We start from the raw sequence: 12,393 nt of genomic DNA, 5'->3' as shown, positions 1-12,393 counted from the left end.
TACCCTATTATTATGAATATACAATTCAACCATGTATAATCAGTTCAGATATTTTATTGAAATGATGCTGCCTAATGATTTTTTTTTACTCATTTTATATAACTGAAAGATTGAATTGCTAATTGTAATGAGCATAATTTCTTAATTGGTTGAACGTTTGGATATAGAAACTTAAGTAGTCATAAGCATGTATTGTATGGATTTTGCAACGTATGTAATTTTGTCATAATTGTTTGCAGATGGAAGATACTCCCTTTACATTTTTTTTTTCATCTGCATAAACGGATGCATAAATGATTTTTTTATGCAGAATGAGCATTCATGTATATATGTTGTGCTGATATAATTAAAACAAATCTGTGATGATGTTGCAAATTGGATTTCATAACTTGCAATGTTAAAGATGCTGATGTGTAAGCTTGATGTTGTTCATGAATGTGTGATAATTATAATTTGGATATAGCATTTACCATCAGATCTTGTGTACAGTTACTGTAATCACTGAAGTGTCATATTGCCATGATTTTAAAGTTGGGTGACAGATTGCATTGATTTTTTTTTTAAATTGTTCAGTGAAAAATTCTTGTATTGTGCAGTTATTGTAATAAAAATAATTGTAATTTATATGACAATCATGATTTCTAACCTGCATTTCTATATGTGAATTTGGAAAAATTTTCTATGATCCTAGCTCCTACGTAATTTTCAGCACCATATATTTTGAAACAAGCTTAATTAATATTATTCTAGTAAGCCAGAAAAAATTCTAAGCAGATTTTGCTTTGTTATGATTATCTCAAATATATTTTGAAAGACTGATGTTTTAGTTTAATAATCTTTAAAAATTTCAATAAATTTCATGTGAATAATGTTAGCAAAGTTTTTCTCTTTTGTTTGCTCTATTGATACAGAATTGAGAGTGGAGTCGCGTACACATGTAAAACATATTGTTTTGAGGTTGTTGGCACCCTTAAATCAATAAATAAATTCTTCGACTTACCAGTATACCTGGAATACAATAATTATAAATAATCTAAGTCATATATTCATATTCATACCTTTATTTTTTTTTGAAAATGAAAATACCGGTAATTGTTTGCTAATATAACTATTCTTATGCTCAAAGTGTAATTTTTTAAAGGACAGAGGAAATTTGGACTTAAAACCTTAATTACTAAATGGTATTCGAAGCACAATTCTATTTCCTTTTCTTTACAAACACTTCAGAATCAGTAGACATTATATTATAAGTTTTTGTTAAAAAATATTATTCACAGCAAAATTTTACAACTTATATTTCACATTAATAGGTTTATAAACAGTTATTTTAAAAAAGGTCAGAGGAAATTTGGACGTTCATATCTTTTTTTCTAATCCACGAACATATGTTTTTTCCCCATTTATTTATTGCTATATGTCATATCTTTAAATAGATGTTTTAAAAAATTGGGTGTAATTATAAGAAATATTATTTCATGACTTATTTCTCTCATAGGATAGAAAAATTTCACTTTTAGGATGACCAGAGGAAATTCGAACTTAAATTGTGGCTTTATGAGAAGTGATAATAAAAAAAAATTCGGATAAATAAAAATGTATCAAGCACATTTTCATAATTTACAAAGGGAATGTAATCTTGAAAGTTGGCAGTTTGTTTTTTATTACTTTTTTGAGTTGCGCAGATAATTCCTTTTCCTATTTCACCTATTTTAATATGCTTATGTTTGAAGGTCGTTACCATGGAAACGAACTCATAAACATATGTTAAAAATAACTTTATTTACACAAGGAACCCCATTACTGTCAGTTCAGACAATATTTTTGACAATTCAATTATTTTCATCTTATGTTCACAAGATTGTGTGTTTTAAAGTTTTCATGCTTGTTTTTCTTTTTTGTGTACAGAGACTAGAGTTTCTTGATTATATCAGATGCACAACTATGACACTCTGTTAATTACCATTGAAATAAACTCTTTAGGAAGTGAAGAAATTGTTAAATTAAAGAATCATTTTATCTTTATATGATTTGTTTTTAGAAATACAACCATTTATGGCAGTATTGACTTTCATGAAGCGCGCAGAGTGATTTTTTGTAAAAGTCAATTCAGAGGAAATCCGGATTTTCAGTCTTTTTTATTCCATTAATTGTAGTATTTGCAACACAACTCCATTAATTTTGTTCTACAAGAACTTATGCATGTTCACAGTATAACTAGTTGAAAGAAATTGCCATTTAAAACTGAATTATACGTCTTTTCTAACAGCATGTAGGGTTTGTAGCATCTATTTCAATAGAGGTCAGAGGAAATTCAGACGTTATTATCTTTTTTTCTAATTCACGAACATGCCAATTATTTATTATTAATTTTTTGCTATTTAGCATTTCTTCAAAATTACATTAAAAAAATAAGAGTGTAATTATAGGAAATAGTATTTTTTGCAATTTTTCTAGCTCGGGTCACGTCAAAAAATGTCACTTTTTTAGTGGTCAGAGGAAATTCAAACTAAAATAGCGGATTAAATAAAAGGAATTCTTATAATCCATTTTCAGATAAATAGAGTATTTTATTAACCTTTTTAATATTTTTGTGACAAAAGTTTTCTAGTTAATTGTAAATATGTGTTTTATGACATTTTAGATTTGCATTTAAGGTTTTTTTTCTCGTTCTAATTATTTGAACATGGGTAAGTTTGAAGGTCGTTGCCATGGAAACGAACTCACGAACATATGCTTAAAATGTCTTTTTTGACAAAAACAAATGGATTAGAGTCTGTTTAAACAATTTTTTCAATTATTCAATTAGTTTCATGTCAGGTTCACATATCCTTAAAACATGCTAGAGCTTCCAATCCAATACAATTTAAAATAAAAATCTCTCTCTTGGAATAACAACAATTCCGTTAACCCCTTGAACATTCTGATATGCATGAACAAATTTGGATTTTATTCTCTGAATTGGAATGAAGCTAGCAGGTCCCTCATCCTCATATACATCTGTCTTCCAAATTTCAATAGGTTTACCATTATAATTTTGTAAAGATTCGTTAACAGGTGAAAACCAAAATAGCAAATATCCAAATTTCTCGAGGACATGTGAAAAAACTTTCATACTGACACATCTGCATTTCGGCTAATGTACCTCTATCTTTTCCATCAATCATAAACACAATCTTCTTAAAATCTGGTCCAAAGTTTTGAATTACACTTTCCTCACAGTCAATTTCATGAACATGCAAAGTTTTAAAAAAAAATTCTCATAGGCTGTAGCTCAACAAATCGGTTATTAGATGGATTAGCACCTAATATTACATTTTCTCTTTCAAAATTGAAGAGCGAAAATGCATATACAGGACCAAAATTATACAAGCACTTATGTAAATAAGCATGCAAATGCATATTTGGTGTAATAGCCTCTTGACCAAATGCTTTTTCTACAGATTCACAAAATGACAAGAGCAACTTGTGTGCTACCTTAACTTTGTTTTTGGCTAGTGATCGAGTACACAAAATTTTACATGCTATCAATAACAAATTTCCGCCAATATTCTAAAAGATTATCAGGGAGAAGACCTTTAAGTGCATAAACTAAAAATATAATGGTCTAGTTTTTCCACTGGTCAGCGTTAAATGAACCATAGCTTGAAGAAAACTTTTGAGGCAATTTGTCAATAACTGAGGGACTAATGACCATTGAAATTTTTTCTTATATTTAATCAAAATGTTTTGGCAAAAGAAGCTTCTGATCTTTTCATACTGATAACATGCGTTTTGCTGTTCCCAAAAACAAATTATGCATTGGGTCGATTATCGTCATAGCAATAGGATCAAAATAATCAAGCTATATAAAGTACTGAATATCTTATCCCATTCTTCTTTTCTATCTCTTCTCTATGGGATATGGTTTTACATTTCAAATATCTTTGACCACCTTCATATGGGAATCTTCATCACGTTCCACCCATTTCTTCAAATTAAGTCCACCATAATTTTTTTGACCAATATCTCTTTCAAACCTTTTAAAGCATGTGTTACACCCCATTGTAGCTGAATGACCAAGAAACCCACACAACCAGGGATGGGCTAATGGTAATTTGTAATGGTAACTGAGTGTAATTAATTACAAATTTTGATGTAATTGGAAGTAATGTGTAATTGGCCAAATTTTCAATTACATGAAATGGTAATTTGATTAATTACTTTCAAAACGGCATGTAATTCCAATTACTTTTTAATTACTTTCAATTGCACACTGGTATATTTAAATATGAAGCTGTCCACTACCCATTGTTCACCACACCATCAATTGTACAAGATCAAGTTAGGAAGAGTAGTTAAAAAGCATTGAACTATTATTAAGGTCTTCCGTTTCCAACGGAAGACCTTGTACTGATTCTGATGGTTCTTCTTCATTATAATTTTTCTTCTTCTAGACGTTTTTAAATCCTCAATAACTTTTTTGTTTGTCATCTGATTTCATTCAAATTTTCACGGTATATTGTAAATTGAATTAGTTTTCTAGAGCACAAAACAAATTGAAATCGCAACTTCCAGTTTTGAGTTATTCCCTTTTTCTAAAATCTTAGGGGCGTTAGTTTCCAGACAAAGGCTCCGAAATGGTCCGTAGCAAATAATTTATAGTTAAAAATCTCTTTTATTGACACTTTAAATATTGTCCTCTGATTTTTGGATTTTAGTTTCTTCCAATTATTCCACTCGAATTAATCAATCAAAATCTATGTTTTAAAAATAGCGAAATTTTTCTCATGTTTTAGCTTCGTAACTTTTTAGTTTGAAATATTTCCTAAATACATATAGAACAAAAGTTGTGCATAATGTTAAGGGCTTTCATTAGACACCAATTGTGATTTGTGTAGTATGAGTGTGAAAAGCTTTACATGTTAACATGTACATGCTTTCATTTGACAAGTTAACGAAAGTCTTTGCGCGTAAAACTGGAAAAAAGTTACCACAGAAAGTATGATGGTTTATACAGGAGGCTTTAATTCATGAGAAAAAAAATTAGAACACATGTTTTTTTTTATAGAAGTTAAAGTCATTGTTGTTTAGTTCTTATAGTGCACAATGCTTAAAGACGAGAATCGAAAAACAAAACATTCTTCTTCTTTTCTAGTAAAACACAAAATACTTATTGAAAAAAAATTCTATGCATTACATTTTAGTTAACATACTGCATGCATTTAAAATCCACCTTGAATCAGAGATGTGTATTATTACGTAAGCTATACCTCGCCCACGGCCGAGAAAATCGGTCACCATGGTCGCGGCTGGACTACCTAGCGGTCAGCGGTTATCTAATACACGAGAGTTGCGTCTCTCATATATGAGTTAATCTAGCTGCGAACTGAAGAATTATTTCAGTTTTGATTACACATACAGGTTTATTCTTCAATTGGATTAAACGATAGGGTGTCAATTAAGAAATCGTTCAGTTAATTAATAAAAGCAATGCCATTCTCAATCTAATGCAATATCAGACATATATATCAATTGTGGGTTTTAAGTAAAAAAAATAATTTCTATTTGATAGAATTTAGTCATTAAATTGCAAACTTTTCAAATCTTCCTAGGTTCTGAGCTGTGCGTGTGTACATGCATTAAACCTTTATGTAATCTATCCTTCGCCCGCGGCCGAGGAAATCATCCACGGCTGCACTACCTAGCGGTAAACGGTTATCTAATACACAAGATTCGCACCCGCACACTTACATGAATATGAACGTGTTTGAGTTTATATAGCCGTTATTACACTGTACACTGTTTTAATTTTATCTTATAAAAGTTTGTTCATTTTGTATTTAGTTAAATTAAACATTGGAGAGTAAATTAAAAAGTCGTTCTGAAAATTAATGAAAGCGATATTACTCCAAATCGGAAATACTCGTGAGACATATTTGAATGGTTGGTTTATAAGTCTTAAATGTTTTAAAAAATGTACAAATAATGTTTTCAATCAACAAAAAAAAAAACAAAACAACACAAATATTAAAATGATCATCCCTCGCACATGGCCGAGGAGATCCCGCGCAAGTGACCTCTACATGTACCTTATCACGCGTGCATGTTTGGTATTTTGTACGAAAGCAACTATATTTTTATTATGTTTTAAACTATTATATTGGTTTCAGATGAACCGATAAATTTATTTTACTCGTACAGTTGATTTAGCATTGATTTATACGACAGCGTACAAGGTAATTTAAAAAATCAAATCAAATTATGATCAAAGTGCCATGTTTGCGGTAGGTGCTGACACGATAAGAGAATGCCCTGAATTAAAATTAAGGCATTCTGTGATTATTTTAAAGAATATTCACATGAGTTTTGAAACAAGTTTTGTTTAGATTCTATCGGTCACATATTAATAACTTCTGTAGTGTTTCTACATGGTCGTTAGTTTCATTGTGAAAACGAACTTATTTCTGTGTTGCCCTCCCACCGCCCCGCTGCCAAGTGCTCTCTTTTTTTTAAATTCCAGATCTGTAGAAAATCATTTGATAGTGACTTCTTATGTGTAACATTTTCTCCTGAGCGTGTTTCTCTTTCCCACCCCGTTTTTTTATTCGGTCAGTCTTTGTAAATTTCAACTTTCTTTATTGCGTAAATTCAATCGCCACGTGCTACCGAAAATCTTGTGTCACTTTGAACAGCGCAAACAGCTCAGAACATATATAGCCCCAGCTTATTTATGGCTGCAGATCATCAATTGTTATGTAATTAATCAACAGTTCGAAGGGTGCTTTCTTCAAAGTGGTCAATTTTCAAAAAACAAGACTTTCATTTTCACATTAAAGGTGCGGGATCGTAATCTGAGAACGTGGCTATAATAAATTAACATGTCGAACACGCTAAACTTCTATTATATATAGTTATGAACAGAATGATATATATTATAATGAAAAGTTTTTAAGTGAAATGTAATGTTTTCTTGGGATACGATGCTATGAAATACGACTACATTACGCTATGCAGGTGGTCGCCATAGAAATCATCAAAGTATTTCAAGTAAGGACAGATTAGTTTACTTGACTTACAGACTATAATATAGCGACATATCTGCCTCCAAAAAAAATATGCGCTTCTCAAAGTTACACTTCAGTGAGATGAACATGTGTTCTTGGGGATTTTCTTTATTGCTAATTATATGAAAATTGATTTTTTAAAAAAAGTTTTATTGAAGTTGTGTGGTATGAGGATGTCATGCAACTTAATTTACTTACAAGTTTAGCTACAGCCAGTGGAATACTAATTTTAGGTCAACAATCACTGGCGGATTTAAGGGGGGGGGGGGGGGGGCGTGGAGGGCGCACCCCCCCCCCCTAAAATTTTCAAAGTATGCATGACTGTAGATGATTTGATAAATTTTACATAGAAAAGTTAGCATTTTGTGTTTCACTTTATTTATAATTATGCCTGACTCAATATTACACCTCATTGATACATTAGATGTGCTATGCTGACTGTAATTCTGGTGCTCTATAAACATCTATAAACATCTAATCCTAATACATGTTGACAGGTTCTGATAACAAACCAATTAAACTGTGTTTAAAACAAGCAGTGTTGGTCATTTCATTATGGTGGCTGCAACAAATTCCCCAGGGCCCTGAACTTGGGGCTTCGACCAAGAATCGACTGGAAATCCCAGCAGTTTTGTTTCAAGTGTAGACTGCGCTGTCATTTCCATATTGCGACGCAAGCAGAAATTTCTGAATAACTGTATATCTTTTGAATTTTTTTCTAGTTAAATAGACTATTTTAATATAAGAATATTGAAGATTTGATGCATCAGATATTTCTAACAGCTAATAGGGGGTCGGATACCGTAACGTCATTACAATGTTGTAACTTTGATAACCTAGTTAATTTTGGGAGTTCATAAATGCCCAAATTTTTTTGTTTTTAATCCAATACATGTATTAGGTATAAGTAACAATATGTGTCAAATTGTTATATATATATATATATATATATATATGTAATAGGCTTTTGTGTAAAGTGTACATAACTGAAAAAATACCACTATTTTGAGCCTGGTTTTACCTTCAAAATACACGAAACCCAGGAGCTTCCGGGGGCTTCGCCCTCTGGGCCCCCACCAGGGCTTTGCCCGGGACCCACCCCCCAGACCCCCTGCCTCAATAATTTTATCCACGCCCCCCCCCCCCCCCTAACTACAAATCCTGTATCCGCCCCTGACAATGATTACCCCAATCTATTAATATACAAGATAAATAGAGAAGGCAAATATTGCTTGTGACATGTACGTAGTTTTTTTATATATCTTTATGATAAAGCAGAGAAAACCAAAAAAAAAAAAATGAAAACAAAAAAAACCCCACAAAAAACAAACATGGAACTTGCATCAAATTTACTTCATGTACATGTTACCAAAAATCCGACCGAATATGCGCCTTTGTCACATTTAATTAAATTAACTATAAATAAAAGCCGTAACACCATTATTTTCCGCTTATTTTTATTGAAGTTTCTCCTTTTTTTTAAATATACATACGTAAACTTTCTCCGAGAGAATAACTGTTGATCCGATAAAGGAGAAAGAACTGACTTAAAAATAGGGATTTTGAATATTATTGCATCGTAGGGAGAAGTAATATTCATTTCTGTAAATAATGTTATTAAATTTTACGTTACATAGCGGTGTCTGTATATCAGGAGTAAAATTTAGACGCTCACTTATGCATAAATTCTCCCGATGATCTTAGATAGCTGATTATTATTTTAAATGTTCAAGTCTACTCGTATTATCAAATAATGTCAGCCCTGAATAAATTTTCATAGATGCCATCAATTTTGGCTATTTACCAAATTTTGACAGCACGAAACAAATTCAAACTTGCATATAGTCTTAAAAAAATTAGAAAGATTTATTTACAGAAGTTACGTGTTTTTTTATGCACGTTTTTGCTTACATTTCCCTACATGAATAACGAGTACATGTAATATATAAAAATCCATGCTACCCTGAAAAATTTAACTCGCCTTTAAACTTCTCATTGTTTAAACCCCGTCACACTGGAGCTGCGTCCTCACAGCGATCCCGCTGCGTATTTGAATAATGTAAAACGCCATGGTAAATGAACTAGAGTCTTCTACAGCGCCGTAACAACTCAACGGCATCTTCGTTCGCCGCGGTGGGATATCCTAGCCTAGAACATTTTAGAACGCCATGCGACGGCGCGTACTTTGAACATGCACAAAGTACGCGCCGTGGCTCTGCGTTCCGATAAACAGGCCGTAGAAGTGGAATAAGGTCGCCATGACAGCGCCGTAAAGTCTCCAACAGCGCATGTGCACGCAGTCAGCGCGCAGAGCACGCTGTGGATGAGCGGTAAAAACTCCTAGCACGTCATGAGCGCTCGGCGGATACCCAGCGAGAGGGCAGTCAATCGCCAAGTAGAACTCTAAAGAAACGTAGTTGGGAGCTCTGTAAGAACGCCTTTCTAAATTTTCCTTGCGATCCTACGGCGATTTATTTTACAACGCCGTGAACACGCACTAGGAACGCAACTTTGTGTGACAGGGCCTTAAAGAGTTTTCAAAACAATTACACAAATTGTGTTCGACAAATAGTTTTCCTAAAACATTTTCATCCTGTCTTTATACAGGCTTTCAATCACAACACGTTTTTATAACAAAAGCAGAAGTGAAATTTTAGTCATTAGTCATTATAATCGTTTGACACCAAATCACATAAATTTTCATCTCGCAGCAACAACGGATGACCTACTCGTGGCTTTGCCACGAGCTCTGCTCTAGTTTTATATATCATACTAAATATTTTTCAGAGTGAAATTTTTCAGTGATTGAAAATTTAATCATAAGTTTCCCAAATTTAATTAAGTACATGTATTTGATGATTTGCTTGATCTCTTTTTCTTACAAAATACTTATTTCCCTTCTTATTAGAAAAATTAGTGTGTCAATTATCATTGAGTTAGATTAAAACATCACTGTTCAATTTACAAACAAAATCAGTGTTATCTATATTATATAAACTATCAAGTCAAGCTTTTTAATTGATAGCCTAAAATACATAGAGCTAAAATGCATGGCTTCAAATGGGTTTTAAGTTTTTTATGCCTAACATGTCCACAGGGTGTGTTCCCTTATTGCAAACATTTGATAATTAGGTAGAGAACAAAAGATGTGAATTGTGTTTTGATAACAATTATAGTCTGCCCTCTACCCGAGATTAACCCGTACTTTGGCATTGTATTTATAAAGAAAAAAGTGTAAAAATCCAAAGGAGAAAGTTTTCATTTAATAGTTTTGCATGCAGGAAATACTTTAGTTGACATGATAGGTGTAGGTTAGGGGATATACTTTCAAATGTTTATTGAATATTAAGGTGGTATGGGACACCTCCATATTGTGACTATCGGTACCTGCGTTTTAAAATAAACAAAACAACCAAATTTATGTTTTTTTCTTTCCAAAAAGTTTTACTTATCAAAGTAGTTAGCAAATTCTCAAACAGTTAAAGTATTTTGATTATGACGAAATCTTATCCACATTTTACACATACCTCCTTAAATGTTTATGTGTTGTAGATAGTAATCATAGTTTTATTAAATTTTTATGAATTTCAAATTGTAATTTGTGATTTAATTAATAACATTTGCAAAGTAATTATAATTTAATTAAATACATATGAAAACTCTTGTAATGGTAATGGTAATTTAATTGAAGAATTTAAGCAAGTAATAATAATTTAATTAATTACTTTCCATTTAAATTGACCCCATCCCCACACACAATTTTCTGCTTGCTGAGACATCACACCTTACACACAAAAGGGCGAGCCTGTATTTTACAGGATCAGAGGGGGGTGCATAGCTATACAAATAAAAACCCTCCCATGCCTCTTGCAACTCATCCACTGAAGGTTCCAAAAAGTATTTGTGGGAGGTTCTGTTTTACAATCTGGTATTATACCCACCAAAATAATGTAGTTTCGTTTAAAGCGCTCTTCTCGTGGCAAATTTAAAATTGATAGATAAACAGCACCAACAGAATAATTTGAATATTTAAAAGGTTGAAACCAATTTACATTTAACATAAGTCCAACATTTCTTTGCTCTTGAAAAAAAATCATATTTTCTTCCATTAAAGTCTTTCTAAATATTGCCATTATAAACATCACTTAATATATCTTCAGAAGAACTTCGATTTCTCCAATTATTACATAAATCTTCAAATCCCTTTTTCTTCACAAGTCTATGTACACTTTCCTTCTGACCTTTGTAACAACATATTTATTAAAATTATCTAACTTTAAATGCAATGCAATTTTTGCTTGATATACAGTTGATGGAAATTTCCTGTGAAGCTTGTCAAGAAAAGTGGATGAGAATGAACACAGACAAAACACAGACTTGAGCAACAAAATTATAAAAGATAATGCAAGATCTGAAACAAAAAAAACTGACTGCCACCTAAAGAGTAGTTTCAATATTGTTTGAACATACAAAGTGTCCTGGTCTTCAGATTCTATATCAGATGTGTTGACTTTCCTTCACCGCTTTGAATGATCATTTCTAACAATTCATCATTAATAATTGTACATTCACGTTCACTCTCAGTGTCGGACGATAACTCATTCCTTTCAAGATCACTTGCGGTACATGCTTCCGTTTCCTCTGTTTCCATAAAGCAGTCAACCGTGCCTCTGGATGTAGACGGAGTCTCCGAGAGATTGGTTGTTTGCACATCTTGATCACCAGCAGCACTCGTCTGGTCAATGGGTTTCTTTTTACATGTATGTCTTGCAAAGTACCTGTTTGAAAATTCTTCATTGCAGGTCATACAAAACTTTCTCTTTCGCTTTTGAAGGTCCATCACGAAACTAAAAAAAATCAGCGATAAATTTCAGAACATATGTACATAAAATTTAATTAATTAAACATAAAATCATATTTGGAAAGAAAATTTTTTAAGGTACTACAGCTCTCTTTAAGATGCCCTATCCCTCGGGTTTATATGTAAACTAAATCTTATATCGTAGTACATGTACTAAGAATGGATATGAAAAAGAAATAAAAAATGGATATTAAAAGCATTCAATGGCTATGAAAAGTAGCAGGACAAAAATGACAATTCTTAAACTTTGTTTGCTTTAAGTATAAATGTGTGCTTCAGAAAACTTACACAATGAAAAATTCTTCATTCAGACTTAACAGTTGACATTCCTCATTTCCTCTTTAATTTGTTCCTTGTTGCAACATAAGATTTAAAGTCCTTCATCAACGGATCCTGGAAAAGGCTTGAAGATAAAGGTGTATCCTCTTGGGCCCTGACCGGGGGATTTTGATTTACATCTATACATAGAATTAAGGGATATCATATTCA

At 32.1% G+C, this 12,393-nt stretch overlaps 1 pseudogene; it reads right to left on the bottom strand.

The window, feature by feature from the left end:
* Positions 1 to 11,254: 11,254 nt before the first annotated feature.
* On the bottom strand, positions 11,255 to 11,883 carry LOC128183792 (uncharacterized; annotated as a pseudogene).
* Positions 11,884 to 12,393: the final 510 nt, after the last annotated feature.

This window comes from Crassostrea angulata, chromosome 5 (assembly GCF_025612915.1).
Source record: "Crassostrea angulata isolate pt1a10 chromosome 5, ASM2561291v2, whole genome shotgun sequence".
NCBI classification, from domain to species: Eukaryota; Metazoa; Mollusca; class Bivalvia; order Ostreida; family Ostreidae; genus Magallana; species Magallana angulata.
Note: the sequence above shows the minus strand (reverse complement) of the source record. Positions and strands in the feature narration are given on the sequence as shown.